Genomic DNA, 14,254 nt, shown 5'->3' with positions numbered 1-14,254 from the left:
GCACCTGACAAGTTGGGCATCATCACTGCCCTCTCCTCCCAGCCTTGCAAAATCCAATTATGGGCATCTGTCATGAGATCGTCTCCTTCAGCAGTTTTTAAGTGCAGAACACTCTATTAACTATCAGCGACCAGATGTCAATAAAGCTGTTTAAAAAAAAGCAAGTTCGAGCACCAGATGGAAATCATGCTTCTATAAGGACCTGGAAGAGAGACATGTAAATCTTATTTACTCACTTTGGCAATACTGCTGATCATTTCTTAGGCTGAATTATGGACTTTCAGAACTAGACTGTCATCTAATAATCATCCAGCCGCTTGGACATCATCTAGTGTAACCTCCCGTCCAATACAGGAAACCTTGGCACAGTCCTGCCTAACAGTACAACACGTGTCAAATAACAGAAAGATCAGCACTGCACATCAGCCCTTTCCTTTCTCCGTCAAATCTCCACTCAGGAGAAGGAGTTTCTTGTGACTGGGGTGACAACCAGCGGCCTGGCTTGCCCAGGGCAGTCCCAGCTCATGCGTGTCATCTGGGGGCAGTTATGTCTAGCATCCCTCTTATTCTTTGCCTCCTTTATACTACTATAGATTCAAAACAAAACAGAACAAACAGAAAACCTGCTCTTGTTAGCTGAACACAAGGACGAAAACGTCATAAAACAGCATACGTGTACCCCTCTTTCAAATAGTGCTTCAAATATTTGAAAACAGCTACCTTGTCTACCCGCATGCCTAGCAGTCCCGTTCCCCAAGCTGAGCTTCCTAAGCCACAGCTGCTAGAATCCTCAGCACCCTCTTAAGCCCCCTGCGGATGTGTGCTAAGGACTAAGAGCCAGAGTAGAATACAAACCTTCAGATGTGATGTGACTAATTCTGAGGCATCAGGATTATGTAGCAATCTTCTCAAGGTAACGTTAGTCAGTATTACTCATAATGCAGGAATGAGAGGCCAATCAAATGACAGACAAGAGGGGATAAGTCAATAGTTTATGGTATAATCAAACATGGAATATTATATAGCCATCAAAATCACATTGTGGGAAAATGCTTAAGACCGTGGAAAGGAGTCTATGAGGCAATCTTAAGAAAGCAAGACATGCAGGAATGAATGAACTATAACTACCTGCAACAACAGGGGCGGATCGCAAAGCATCGTGCCAAGCAAAAGAAGCAGACACAATTCAATCTGGCCCCTTTCTATAAAGTTCAAAAACAGCCAAAACTCACTTATAGTGTTAGAAGTCAAATTAGGGCTTTCTGTTTATAGGGGAGACGTGATTGCCAAGAGTCCCGGGGGCTTCTGGAATATTGGTAATGTTTTGTTTCTTGATATTTTGGGTGCAGGTTAATGGAATGTGCTCACTTTTTAAAAATGCAAGCCTTACACTTTTGAGTTATGCACTTTTATGAATGTATTTTATACTTCTAGAAAGTAAACATTAAAAACAAGAAGAAAGAAAAAAATCAGTATACAAAACTCAGCTCTGAAACCACTACACATATTTTAGGATTGAACAAGTAAATGAGTTGTCATTAGTGAGAGCCAAGATTCTTGCTGTTGGAGAAAGAAATTTACAAAATAGTAAGGGAGGAAGACTAGAATGAACCCTGTAATCGTGGATTAGAGATTAGGATAACCACACAAGCTCTTATTTCTTTTAAGAACTCATGTTTATTTATGCCGATTGAAATACGGAAGTGATTATATCTATGTGTCTATGCACATGTACATACAGGTATTTCCCAGCTCTGCCTGCTGAGAAGACCTGGAAGCAGTGACACCCCAGGAGCAATGAGCATCTCCAGTGCCCAGTGATTGGTTTTTAAATACAGTTCTCCAAGGAAAGAAGTCAGGACCCCAGGAGAAATGGTTGATTGTAGAGCAGAAGACAAACCCTACAAGGCCAGAAAATAGGAGAAAAGAAAAGAAAAGAAAAGAAAAGAAAAGAAAAGAAAAGGAAAGAAGGAAAGGAAGGAAAGGAAGGAAAGAAAGGAAAGAAAGAAAGGAGGGAGGGAGGAAGGGAGGGAGGGAGGGAAGAAAGAAAGAAAAGAAAGAGAAAGAAAGAAAGAAAGAAAGAAAGAAAGAGAGAGAAAGAAAGAAAGAAAGGAAGGAAGAGAAAGAAAGAAAGAACGGACGAACGGAAGGAAGGAAGGAAGGAAAGAAAGAGGGAGAAAGAAAGAGAGAGAAGAGATGGAATGGGGGTAAGCTGGAGAACACTGGAGCTAAGCTGAAAGAGACCCCCATCCCCAAACTGGGACAACCTGAGTGACAACATGAATAATTATAACTCTGCAAAATAAAATGCATATCCATGGCTCCATAATGATATAAAGAAATGATTGAATAAATAAATAAATAAGAGACAAAGGACAAATATTTCACTCTGAAAAATTCCAGGCAATATATGTAGATACTCTCTCCACCTCAGGAGGTTTGGAACTTAATCCTCCTCCCCTTGAGTGTAGGCTGGACTGTGACATGCTATCCTATATGAATAGCATATAGGATGGGAACACAGTAACTCCACAGTGGAGAAAGCACAGTCATAGCCACGTGGTAGGTCGTGTTGACGTGACACCCTCTCCTATGGTGCAGTGAGGGAGCACGGCACCTCTGTCGTCCTCCCACTGACCCACAACCCCAGCCTAATCATGAGAAAACATCAAGCAAGTCAAACTGAGGGGCGCTCGGCAAACTCTTTGACCACTGTGCTCCAAAATTCTCAAGGTCATGGAATACAATGAATAGCTGAGAAACTGGGAGGCTAAGGAGACATGAAGACTAAATGCCGTGTTATATCTTGTACTGGATCTTGCAACAGAAAAAAGGACATTAATAGAATGACTAGTGAAATCTGAATTACTGTCCATCATTCAGTAAATAGTAATGTGCTGATGTTCATGTCTTGGTTTTCGCTATACAAGATGTTGTTAACACTTTGGAAAGCTGGATGGCGGGTGTTGAGGAACTCCACTAGTTTTGCAACTTTTCTGTAAACTAGCAAGAATCATCCCCAAATAAAACAGTAATTAATAAAAGTAATGATCTCTATGTATCCGATGATCCTAGTTTTGTTTAAATATACCCACAAGCGTCTGCACACATATGTACATACACACATGCACGCACACACACACTGCAAAAAAAAGAGCAGAAAGAAATACAGCCAAATATTAAGCATAGCGTGTGTGAGCACGCTCCATAGCTGCAAGAGCAGTGTTCCCTGGGGGAGCTCATGGAGACAGGAATGGAGGCAATGGACAGGACTCTCTTATCCACTTTTTTCCGGGACATTACCAGAGATTAGCAGGCTAGTTGCCAGGGTCTGGGACAGAGATCTTGGCTATTGGGTGTAACGGTTGTGAGTTGTCTGATTACAGAAGCCACCGGCCAGGCAGGATCAGGGCCAGGATACAGCCACAGTGGGACATGGCAAGGCCTTGGCCCCCATTCTATCTGGCCAGCTCTGCATCTGTGGTTGTGCAGAGCACCAGGCGCTCCCCTCCAAGTCAAAGAGCTGGGCTCAAGCACTGCAATTCCAGTCATATAACGTGGCAAGCCAGAGGTTAGAGTCCCACTGGTGTTCACAGTCGGGGAGCATCAGGGAGGCCTGGCTTTCTTGGCACTGGGCCAGAGCTGGCTGCCACCTCCTTGCCTGGGGAGGCAGCCTGACATAGTCTAGGACAAGTTAACTTTAACCTCTTAGTCACCACCCCAGTGCAGAAGGGCGGCTTTAGGACTCTGCACGCCGCCCTGGTAGCAACCAGTACCATGCCAGTCCACGGGGCTGGGAGGTGGGATGCAAACATCCCTGCAGCCCCCTGGAGGACAGTCAGAAAGGGCCCTGTGGCCTTCCTGCCTCAGAGTACGTTCACCCCGCAGAGAGACAGACAAGGAAGCTGTTTAAAAGAACAGCCAGGAAAACGAGCATCCCCTGCATCCTTGTTTCATGGCCTTGAACATGCGTTTGGAAAGCGTGACGAGGCCAGTGTTTGCAGCCGCTGTGGGAAGTCAAGGAAAGGCTGACTGGGCACACTGCCAAACCACTGCCCAGGGTGGAATCTGGATGGTTTTGGAGGATGGAAGAATCACCCTGTGTGGCTTACTCAGGCCTGGGCCTGTGGACCAGGAAGCCAGGCACCGCCAGGAGCAGGAAGGGGATACTTGGAACCCCGGCGATGGCCTCTGGCTCTCTCTGCCACATCAGGCCACATCACAGACACAGCCGCAGGCGTGTGGAGGAGAGACTCACCTGAACAAGGGAACATCTCCCCTGTGCAAGTCAGTGAGCGCCTCCCCTTCCACTCTCATGAAGTCATGGCCTCCCCTCCCACGGGGCAAGTGGACCAGGAGGTGCCCAGTCACCTTCAACTCCCCTCCTGTGACCTGTGATGGCTGAAGAGCACTCACATGCTTGGCACGGTCCCTTGAGCACAGGGTGCTTGCATCTGGGGGCCCAGGACTGCAGGGAGCAGAGCGCAGGCAGCAGTAGGCACAGTGCTGAGTCGGTGGACCACCGGCGATGCAGGGAGATGAAAATGCTTCCAGAGGCGGCCCGTGATTCCAGCTACTCAAGAGGCTGAGGCTAGCTTGAGCCTAGGAGTTTGAGACCGGCCTGGGCCACCAGGCAAGTTTAGGTCCCTTAAATAAAGAATGCAGATATACATACATGTTTCCAGGTAGACATCCTCCCCTTGGTATGGGTGCTGTCCAGACTTCCCAGTCACCTGAGGGAAAGAATATGCAGGTAGGGCCCCTGCACAGGTGGCTTTGCTCCTCCCCGTCCAGCTCCTGGGTCCCTCATGGACCCCTAAGAACAGGAGGCAGCTGAACTCAGCCACGTGGAGCTGTGAGCAAGGCAGGGGCTGCTGCAATTAGTCATTGGTTCAGCTGTTCCAGGCCTGTGGTCAGGGGCAGGGAATAGGCCCCGTCACTCCCTGAGTATACGGTAGGTCTTCACAGAGGTACATCTTTGCAGGACCTCTTAAGGAAGCCTGCACTTCCTGCACGGATCTTGGGGCATTGAGGAGGAAGCATCAGCCTGTGAAGCTACTGAAATCCCTACCTCAGGGGCCTGCCAGCCCTGTATGTGCAAAAAGGTTCCAGTGTGCAAACGCACTGCTCTATACAAGAGGCGACGCACGGCCTTCTCAACTCCCTCATCGGCTGCTCTAAGTGACTGACCACAGGGGAACTAGAAATATAGTCCGTGTAAAGGAGCCTCTTTTCAGAACAAGGATGCGAAGGCAAATGTCACTTCATTCACAGCGATGGGCTTAGAATTCCCAAAATAGCAATGGGGGGAGGCTGCCTATCCCGCCCCGTCCCCAACCACACACACACACACGCACACACACACACTCTCTCTCTCTCTCTCTCTCTCTCTCTCTCTCTCTCTCTCTCCCCCTGAGGGCCAACAAGCAAGGAGTCTGGAGGAAAACCAGGAAGCTGGTTTAGGTGTCCAGACATTGACAGGGAAGCTGGGCGAAGACCTAGGACCAGTTGTGAAGGGATTTCCGGGTACTGACTATGGATAGTGTGGTAGGGAGGGGGACTTGTAAAGTCAGCTCTGTCCACAAATACTGTGTTTGTGCCTTTGTCTTTTAATCTACTCACCAACTTGTAATGAATACCTTCCAGGTACACAGAAGTAACTCTTGATTAACCATAACAAATATTGAATCCCAGCCCAACTTCCCAAATACCCTGCAAAGCCTTGCATCCTTGATCTGTCTGGAATTACTCTAGTGGCAAATAAACCAAATCTTTTGAAGAAGATTTGCCCTGCTGTTCCTGTCCCGGCCTAGAGGATCACAGAAAGGCCTGGAAGCAGATGCTACGGAGCCTTCGAACGAAGAGCTGATGTGTGTGGGCATCAGGGCCAGCCCGTCACCTCTCTGTGCACCTCTGACCCCCAAATCCAGTCTGGGGACTAAGCAACACAAGAGACACAGCATCTCCAAGTCTTGACCCCTTCTTCTGTAGAATGGAAGTTTCACTCTCATCTTCCATCTCCAACAACCCATCTTAGTGCCCACTCCCGGGTTTTTCCTTCCCAATGATCTCCAGAAAGTCTCTGTGCTTCAGCGTCTTGTGAAATGAACGAGGCTGTATCAGTGAAGCCGGTGATGGGAGCTCCCATACTCTGCCTCTTGGCCAGCCCAGCTTTCCCCCTAGAAGTTCAGTGTAGTCATTGATTCATGTAGGTTGGTTACAGTGAGGAAGCCTGATGATGCCGACTCATCAGCAGACACCCCTTTGAGCTGACACCTCTGGTTCTGAAGCACCTCTTCCTACCTCCAGAAGCTTCGTGCCTCCATGCACAGCACATTGGAGGACTCTCATATATTGCAGAGAATGGCTCTCAGCAGTGGTCGGGCTTTCCCTCAAAAGCTGCGCCACAAGAGTCTATGTGTTCTGCAGCAGGGCACTCTCTTGGGCATGAAGAAGCTGGCGGATCCATCTACACTTCAAGGGAAACCATTTAAACGACGGACCAGAATGAGGGTAGAGTCACTGCCATAAGCTCTTCATAAAAATAACTGATCCATATAAAGTTCAAACCCAAAGCCTTGATGTCATTCAACTACAGCCTTTCCAACAAAGCCTCTCTTATGTGCATGGATTCATTCATTAAGCGTTTTGACCTCATACTGCATGCCAGACCACATACTGGAGGGCTGTGGATACAAAGATGAATGAAAGAAGCATTGCCATGGAGTCACTAATGATGCAAACCACTGATACTGTGAGGTAGCATGCATGGACAGCACTCTCTGTGGGACTGATGACTGTTACCAGGAAGGACGGAGGATGCAGGAGAGGCCTCATGGAAGAGGTTATATCAGTCAGGGTCTTCCTGGCAGAACACAGAACACACTGGAAAGGAATGTCAAGCAGAGCCTAAAGAAGGGACCAGGTACAGACGTGTGGGCAGTGCCATGAGAGCCAACAGGTCACCGGGAGCAGCAGAAAGCTATGATACCTCTAGGCCTGAAGAGCCAAGTGGCCGGAGCAAGTGTGGGATGCCCAGAACCTGCAGGTGTCTGTGGCTGTGGAGAAGGGCAGCTGTAGGACTGGGGCCCAGGAAGAAAAATGCACCCATTCCCCAAATCACAGGGAGAACTGTGAGCACCAGGACCTTGCTCTCTGATCTCCAGTTAGCGCAGGATTCATGGCTGAAGCCAACTAGAATCCAGAGAGAATGGGGCCTGGGCGACGGTCTCCAGGACACAAAGCAAGGCAGAGAAGTGAGGAATGGAGCTGGAGATAGCCGAATGGCCAGCCCACAGGGGGCTTAAACTGAACAGACAGAAGTGAGAAGAAAGCATGTTGCCAGAGGGAATGAACGAGGTGGGCGGCGGAAGGGTATGGGGAATGGAGAGCAGCGACCCTGTATGTCTGGAGCTCAGATGTGGTGTGTGGTGGGCACAGGCGGCATGCGGGAGTAGAGCTGGAGACGAGGCTGTCGATGCAGCCAGGAGTCAAGGGTGTTGTGCAGGAGGCCAAGGGGGTTAACCATGGCAGTTTTATTTTGGTTTTTGTTTTAAACCAGGATGTTATTGGATCTTTATCTTAAACATGTAACTGACTCCACCATGGAAGGGAATGAAAGGGGAAGAAACTGGAGATCAGGGACCCAAAGGCAACATCATTGCAGTAAGTGCAGTTGAGACAGGAGGACTTGAACCATGAGGGAAGTGAGGTTGGTGGAAAAGGGCCTGAGGGGAGAAGTCACTGCAGCCTGAAAATAGCAAAACCAGGACCACAGAAGGGAAGGCGTCTGCACTGTCGTCCCAGCAGCAGCATCGCACAGCAGTCTGGCATTAGAGCAGACATTTCAGTTCCTCTACTAAACAGCTGAGACAATAATCTTGGCATTGCGCCCCTTACGGGGTTCTAGGGTCAAATAACACAAGTACTTTGTAAAAGCAGAGAGTAAGACAAAGGAAACGTGGAATTGGGGTCATTGTCATGGTTAGTGGGGCCTTGCTGATGAGAATGGTTTTGTGACACCATGAAGTTGTAATAAAAAAATGAATCAACTCACCCTTTGCATGTACAGAGAACAGTAGTGCTCTCCTTTGGGCTTGGGAGGCGGGTGATTCACCCCAAACTCATTCCTTCCCGGGACCTCTCCTTTGTCACCTGGATTTTCTGAGCTCAGCTAGCTGAAGCACGTTTATCATCTCAGGAGTTTGATCACTTGGCTAGTCAGTTACCTTTATTCATGAAAACAAGTCAAAAATATCTATTGAATAGTGATTCTTTTCTGCTTCTTTGTGGACTGTTGGACGGAAGAAAAAATGGTTGCGATATGGCATTGGACCAGCAGGTGGCACCCAAGGACCGTGTTTGAGGTTTGGCTCCACCTTCCAGCCTTTGCTGGAAACTCATTCCTTTCCTTCCAAAAAAATAAAAACCCTAATCAGGAGAATCAGAGAAGACGCTGCAGGCTTTGAAACAGTTTTCTATGGAGTATAAGTCTGTGGTGACAGAATAAGGGCAGAGGGCCTAAAACTACACTCATTGTGATGGATGGAAATGAGACAGGAAAAAGAACACTCCAGGGTTGACATGTGCTTGCCAACGGAATGGAGACCTCCATCTTTAGAGGACTTTCCAAATGATACCCTGTTTTAGCAGTCTGGAGACAGGCAATGGGAAAGCCAGCCTCTCCAGAAACCTGTCACTGCTTCCAACACGGGAGGCATATTTTTGAGCACATGAAGATTGGTTTATTCTTGTGACTTTAGGGACTGTCTCCAAGCTCTAAAAGTTCTTGTAGCTCATGCTACGTAGTTTAGGAGTTTTAGAAAAAATGAGAGAAAGTGTGGGCAGAAAAAAAGTCTGAAATTGTGCACTACATTCCTTTCATTTAATAATTCTAGTTGAATTTGAATGAGCACATAATACATGCACAAAGAATTTTACAGGAACAATCTGATTTAATCATCACAGCAACCCAATGAAATGGAGACAATCCACATTGCACAAGTGATTAACTTGCCCCAATCCCACAGGAAGTAAGTGGCAGAGTTGGGACTTCTATCCAGGTAGACTCCAAAGCTCAGCTTCACATCTACATGTGGGAGCCTCCTGGTGTGTGCTGGGATGGCATGGTTGTGCCAGGGGCTGGGCATAGAGATTGATGAGACACAAGTTTCTGGCCTTAAGGGAATCTGGGAGAGGTCAGACATGAATGAGATGCAATGTGCCAAGACTAACGTACAGTGCTCCGACAGCCCAGAGGATCCACAAGTTAATGGCCAGAGCGGTCATCAAGTAAAGTTTTGAAAACTTAAGAGGCAAAGAAGGCCATTCCAGGCACAGAGGAGAGGAGGTGCCAAGACACAGAGGCATAAGCTTCCGCAGTATCCAGAAAAAAGGTTAGCACAGGATGCATAACAAATAGAAAGAGATGAAATCAGAAGCATCAGTGAGGGTTGACACATATAGCACAACATGGGGGCTGGATTTTCAACATCAAGGCTCGAGGTGGTGGTTTGGGCCAATGCATCGTGGAGGATGGGGAAGGGAGGGGTGCTTTGCAGAAGGACAATAGTGTACGTTCCCACTGGCTGCACAATCCTGAGGGTTTCTCCACCCTCCCATGGTGGACCTGAGCAACTTCTTGGTACCTTAGTCAGGAGGGAAGAAAAAGGACATCTTTCTGTGTTAAAATGAATGAAGAAGAAATCAGAAATTTGACTACCACTTTGGAAACCCACTGGGAAACTCTGGCTTTTCTACTGAGGTTCCTAAAGGACCAAGGATGGAGGCTCCTAGACAAAGCTTTGTGAAGCACAGGCAAAGGCCGGGACACAGTGGGAATCGCAGAGGAATGGGGTGCTGGCACTGTGCTTTTTAGGGACGCTGCAGAAGAAGTTTCCTTTGGAACAAAGAGCCCCCTATTAAGAGTCAGGACTAGGGTCTCAGCTTGTATTTGCCATCACTGTTCGTTAGTAGGAATCTCACCTGTGCTGGAGAGTTCTTCCTTTTCACAGAATGGCATCTGAGTTAACACATCTTTTGTCTTTTATTTTCTCTAGACTCTTTCTTAATTTAAAGAAATTAAGGGCTCTGGTGTAGGGCCCTAAAATAGTCAGAAAGGCCAGTTATTGATCGTGCGGAACAACAGAACCAAGAGAAAATTACAGTAACAGTGTTCTGATGTGGTTTTCTTTGTTTTTCTCTAGTCTCTTTTTCCTGTTCTCTAGGTAGAAAATTCTTACTCTCCAGATAGTCTTCGTGGACACAATATTCCCCACCTTTGAAGACACAATGTGCCCGCAGTAGCCTGACCCTTTAACACGAACTCAGCCATCCTCTTTCACTCCCACGCTCCTTCCCCCGGAGCGAGGCGAGCCTTATCTGCCCCTTCTCCCACCAGCTGTCACAGAGCGCCAGCTTATCCCTCCTGACCTCCATGGCTTATCTTGTTTAAGAAGCTAGATTTGGCAGTCCTAGAAATCAAAACATTTCTCTGTCCAGATTCTGTAGACCAAGATACAATTATCTCTGACCCATTAAGTGCATTAAGTGGTTTTTATTATTATAGAAATAATTGCATGCCCATGATCTTAAAAAATAGTTACATCACAGAAAGGCATGAAATGAGAAAATTCTCCCTCCTCTGCCCTCCAGAGATAACCACAATGACTAGTTTCTGGCTTTTGCTTTTCTCATGTTTGCCATCATAGTATAAAATAAAATGTTTATGCTTCTATTACTGATTTATCTAATTTCAACAGAAAGCATTGTCTAGTAAATGTCACAGATGGGGGATTTATTGAATTCTGCAACTTCATACCCTGTCACATCTGTATCTTAATTTTTATTAGTAACTATTTTAATTTTTCTCTAGTAGTTATCTTTGTGACATTAAATAACATACTTAAAATTACTTTAAACATAAATATACTTTAAATATACTTAGAATTTTAAGATTAGTATTTCCTCATAAGTGTGGTCTATATCTGTTAACTTCTCTCTATGAAAGATGAGGAATTCCTTTTTCCTCTTTTCTGTCAAAATCCCAATGTATTGTGTTATTTTGTCCATGTGAAGATGACAACAATTGTATTCCATGCCAAAGCATACCTTCCATCTGAAATTTTAACATTAATAAAACCCTGGTTTCTCTTCTTCAGTTTAAGGTAGCGCACGTTAATGTTGGTCTACAAAGGAAAATCCCCACAAACTAGCTAATACCTCCTTCTCTTTCTTCAGCACCTTTACCTACGCCTTAATTACGTCATAACACATAAATCTTCTGGATATGTCTTCGAAAGCACTGGAACTGGGATAAGCAACTTGCATGGCTGGAGAAGAAAGGAGATCATTTCCCCACCCGCAGGTGTTCTGAGGGCAGCCGGGGGTTCTCATCTACAGCTTCCCTCCACCCTGCTGAGTCACCAGGTGGCCACTCTCCATCCGTTCATTCTGCCAGCCAATGGGGGACTGTAAAGAGAGAACCCAGCACGTTCCCAGCTGGGGGAGGGGGGCTGAGGACTGGTAGCCTCCAGGGATGGAGGTCTTAGGAATGAAGCTCTTCTGTGGCTTGGTCCTCTCGATCAGAGATCACAGAGAAAGGGGATTTTCCTGTCTCCCGCTTTTGGTTCTGCATCAGCAGAACTCCATGGGAAAGTCTGGACTGGTGAGGGATTCCCTCTACTAATCCAATAAATAGCTTCCTTGCCTAGAAAGGAATCATGCAACATGGCGGCTTCGGGGACTTGGAGTTACAGAGATATGGTGGGCTGGGCTAGTGTAAGCTTCCACCTCCGCAGATAAAAATGCCACATAAGGTACATTTTAAAAAGACACATGTACTTGAGCTTGCAAGAGAAAGAATAATCCATAGATGTCTGAAATGATGAACTGAAAGCCAGAAGGGGGACATCGTTTATAGAAGTAGTTTGTGGGGGCAGTGGCTGGGGGAAAGGATGTCTAGACCAGACCTGAACTGGGCCCAGAGGCTTCATGCATCAGACACAGGGCAGGAGAGAGGCCGTAAGCATCTGGCTCTGAAACCCTATGCTAAGCTGTAATCTTCAGTGAAAAGAAACCACAAAATCTCCACCTCATTTGCAAAGGGCAGTAACCTCAGTAAAAAGTGACTAAGCAATCTCTCCCCTCCAGCCCAGGGGCTGGCAGGGATGTCTGTCTTTACTTGGATTTCTGGGTGGGAAAAGGCTCCCATGAGAAAGGAAAAATCTGCAAGGCTGTGCTCAACAAGACTTTGGTGTCCAAAAATATACTATGCACATGATGAAGGAGGGCATCGCCATAGAAGCCGGTTCTGGGCCACAATCCTCATTCTGAGCCCTTTTGTGGAAGCCAAAGTCCATGCTGACCAACAGGGACCCTATAGCCAAGTGGCCCAGGATTTGCACTTGAACAGTTCAGGTAAAGATGAGCTCAAGAGAAAACCCTACAAACCACCTTGAGAAACGGCATGAGAGTCAGCAAACGTGTTCAACACCTTACATGACAATTGAAGGAATGGAAGACACCATGAGAGTTACCTCATCCACACATGATTTCCTCTAGCAAAGCTGTCCCCAAGGCAACCCAGGACAAAAGCCAGAAATCCCAAAAGGACCAGGCACCCTAGGACTCAGCCACACCCCTTGTTTGACAGCTGAGGCCTCTGAATCCCAGGGAGCAACTCATGGCTGTGTGGGAGACCGTGATTGCACAGGACAGCTCTGGCTTCTAAGGCCACAGACTGGCTCTTGAGGTTTCAAAACTGGAGAGGGAAGCAGCTGTAAGATAACCAGGGAATTATACCATGGTTTGTTATGGTCTCAGAGCTGCCACAGTGGAAGGATTCAGGTGGGTCGCCTTGAGCCTTCCTTTCAAGGGCAGAAGCCAGGTTGCCCACATCACCTCATGGAGTTGCCCAACCCTCCCTCCCCATCCTTCCAGATATCGAGATGAGTGTCTTCCACATTACAGCTTCTGAATCTTTGCTAAAAGAAGGAAAGAGAGGGACCCTGGGGCTCCTGCTTTTGCTGAGACCCAAAGTGAGCGCTTGGTGGTGCCCTGGCTGCTTCCGCCTTGGTTTGACTCAGTGCCCTTCTCTTTGCTCATTACATTATCTTCAAAGTAGAAGCACCCTCTGCAGCAGTGGTTCTCAAACTTCAGTGTGCATTCAAACCATCTGGAAGGCTTATTGAAACACTGATTGCTGGACTCTATCCCTGGAATTTCTAATTTGGCAGATCAGGGGTGAGTTTCCAAGTGCTCAGGTGAGGTTGATGCTGCTGGTTCACATGCTACACTTGGAGAACCGCTGGGCTAAAACCATGCTTCTCAAGCTTTAATGTGCTTAAAAATCACCTGGGTACGTTCTTACAATAGTGGTTCTGATTCAGCAGCGCTGAGGTTCTGCATTTTTTTTTTTTTTGGAGACGGAGTTTTGCTCTTGTTACCCAGGCTGGAGTGCAATGGCGCGATCTCGGCTCACTGCAACCTCCGCCTCCTGGGTTCAGGCAATTCTCCTGCCTCAGCCTCCTGAGTAGCTGGGATTACAGGCACGCACCACCACGCCCAGCTGATTTTTTTTAGTTTTAGTAGAGACGGGGTTTCACCATGTTGACCAGGATGGTCTCGATCTCTTGACCTCGTGATCCACCCACCTCGGCCTCCCAAAGTGCTGGGATTACAGGCGTGAGCCACTGCGCCCGGCCCGGTTCTGCATTTTTTAACATGCTTCCAGATGATACTGAGGCTACTGGTGCAGTGCAGGGACCGCCTTCTGAGTGGCAAGTTCTTTTCCTATGATTCTGCTTCTTGTGATGTATACCTATCCTAGACTGATGTAGAAGAGAAGAAGGACCCACTGTGATTCTTCATAAGGGCTCTTTTCCTTGCAGAGAAACTATGGGAGCCCATGACTGAGGTCAGGGAACGGAGGGCTTCTGTGGAGTGACCCAATTAGCGTTGCTGCCCTCTGAGTTGGGTGACACAGAGCGAAGGCGGAGATGGAGAGATGGGGAGCTGATTGCAGGAGTGGTCTGGGGTCAGAGTCTCAGGAAGCTCAAGTACCTTGGCATTGACCGGTACAGAATGCCCTAACCACAGCTTGCTCAGAAAAAAAAAAGGAGAACTATTCTAAAATTGGCCTTTCTTCTCTTGGGAAACTCAGATTCTTTCCAAACTGCCACTAGTCTGTGGAAGATGGGGTGGGGGAGGGTAGACAGGTCCTTCCACACACCATTACCTTCTATGATGGATGACT

General features: G+C 47.3%; 1 long non-coding RNA gene across 1 annotated transcript; it reads left to right on the top strand.

Annotated features, from left to right (window-relative positions):
* Nucleotides 1-6,636: 6,636 nt before the first annotated feature.
* LOC116534257 lies at nt 6,637-10,862 on the top strand. Its single transcript, XR_004261648.1, has 3 exons — nt 6,637-6,925; nt 7,562-9,032; nt 10,227-10,862. It is a non-coding gene; the product is annotated as an uncharacterized LOC116534257 (long non-coding RNA).
* The last annotated feature ends 3,392 nt before the right edge of the window (nt 10,863-14,254 follow it).

Source organism: Sapajus apella, unplaced genomic scaffold (assembly GCF_009761245.1).
Source record: "Sapajus apella isolate SASKATOON/1434 unplaced genomic scaffold, GSC_monkey_1.0 scaffold86, whole genome shotgun sequence".
NCBI classification, from domain to species: domain Eukaryota; kingdom Metazoa; phylum Chordata; class Mammalia; order Primates; family Cebidae; genus Sapajus; species Sapajus apella.
The sequence above is the reverse complement of the archived record's forward strand: the minus strand, read 5'-3'. Positions and strand labels throughout refer to the sequence as shown.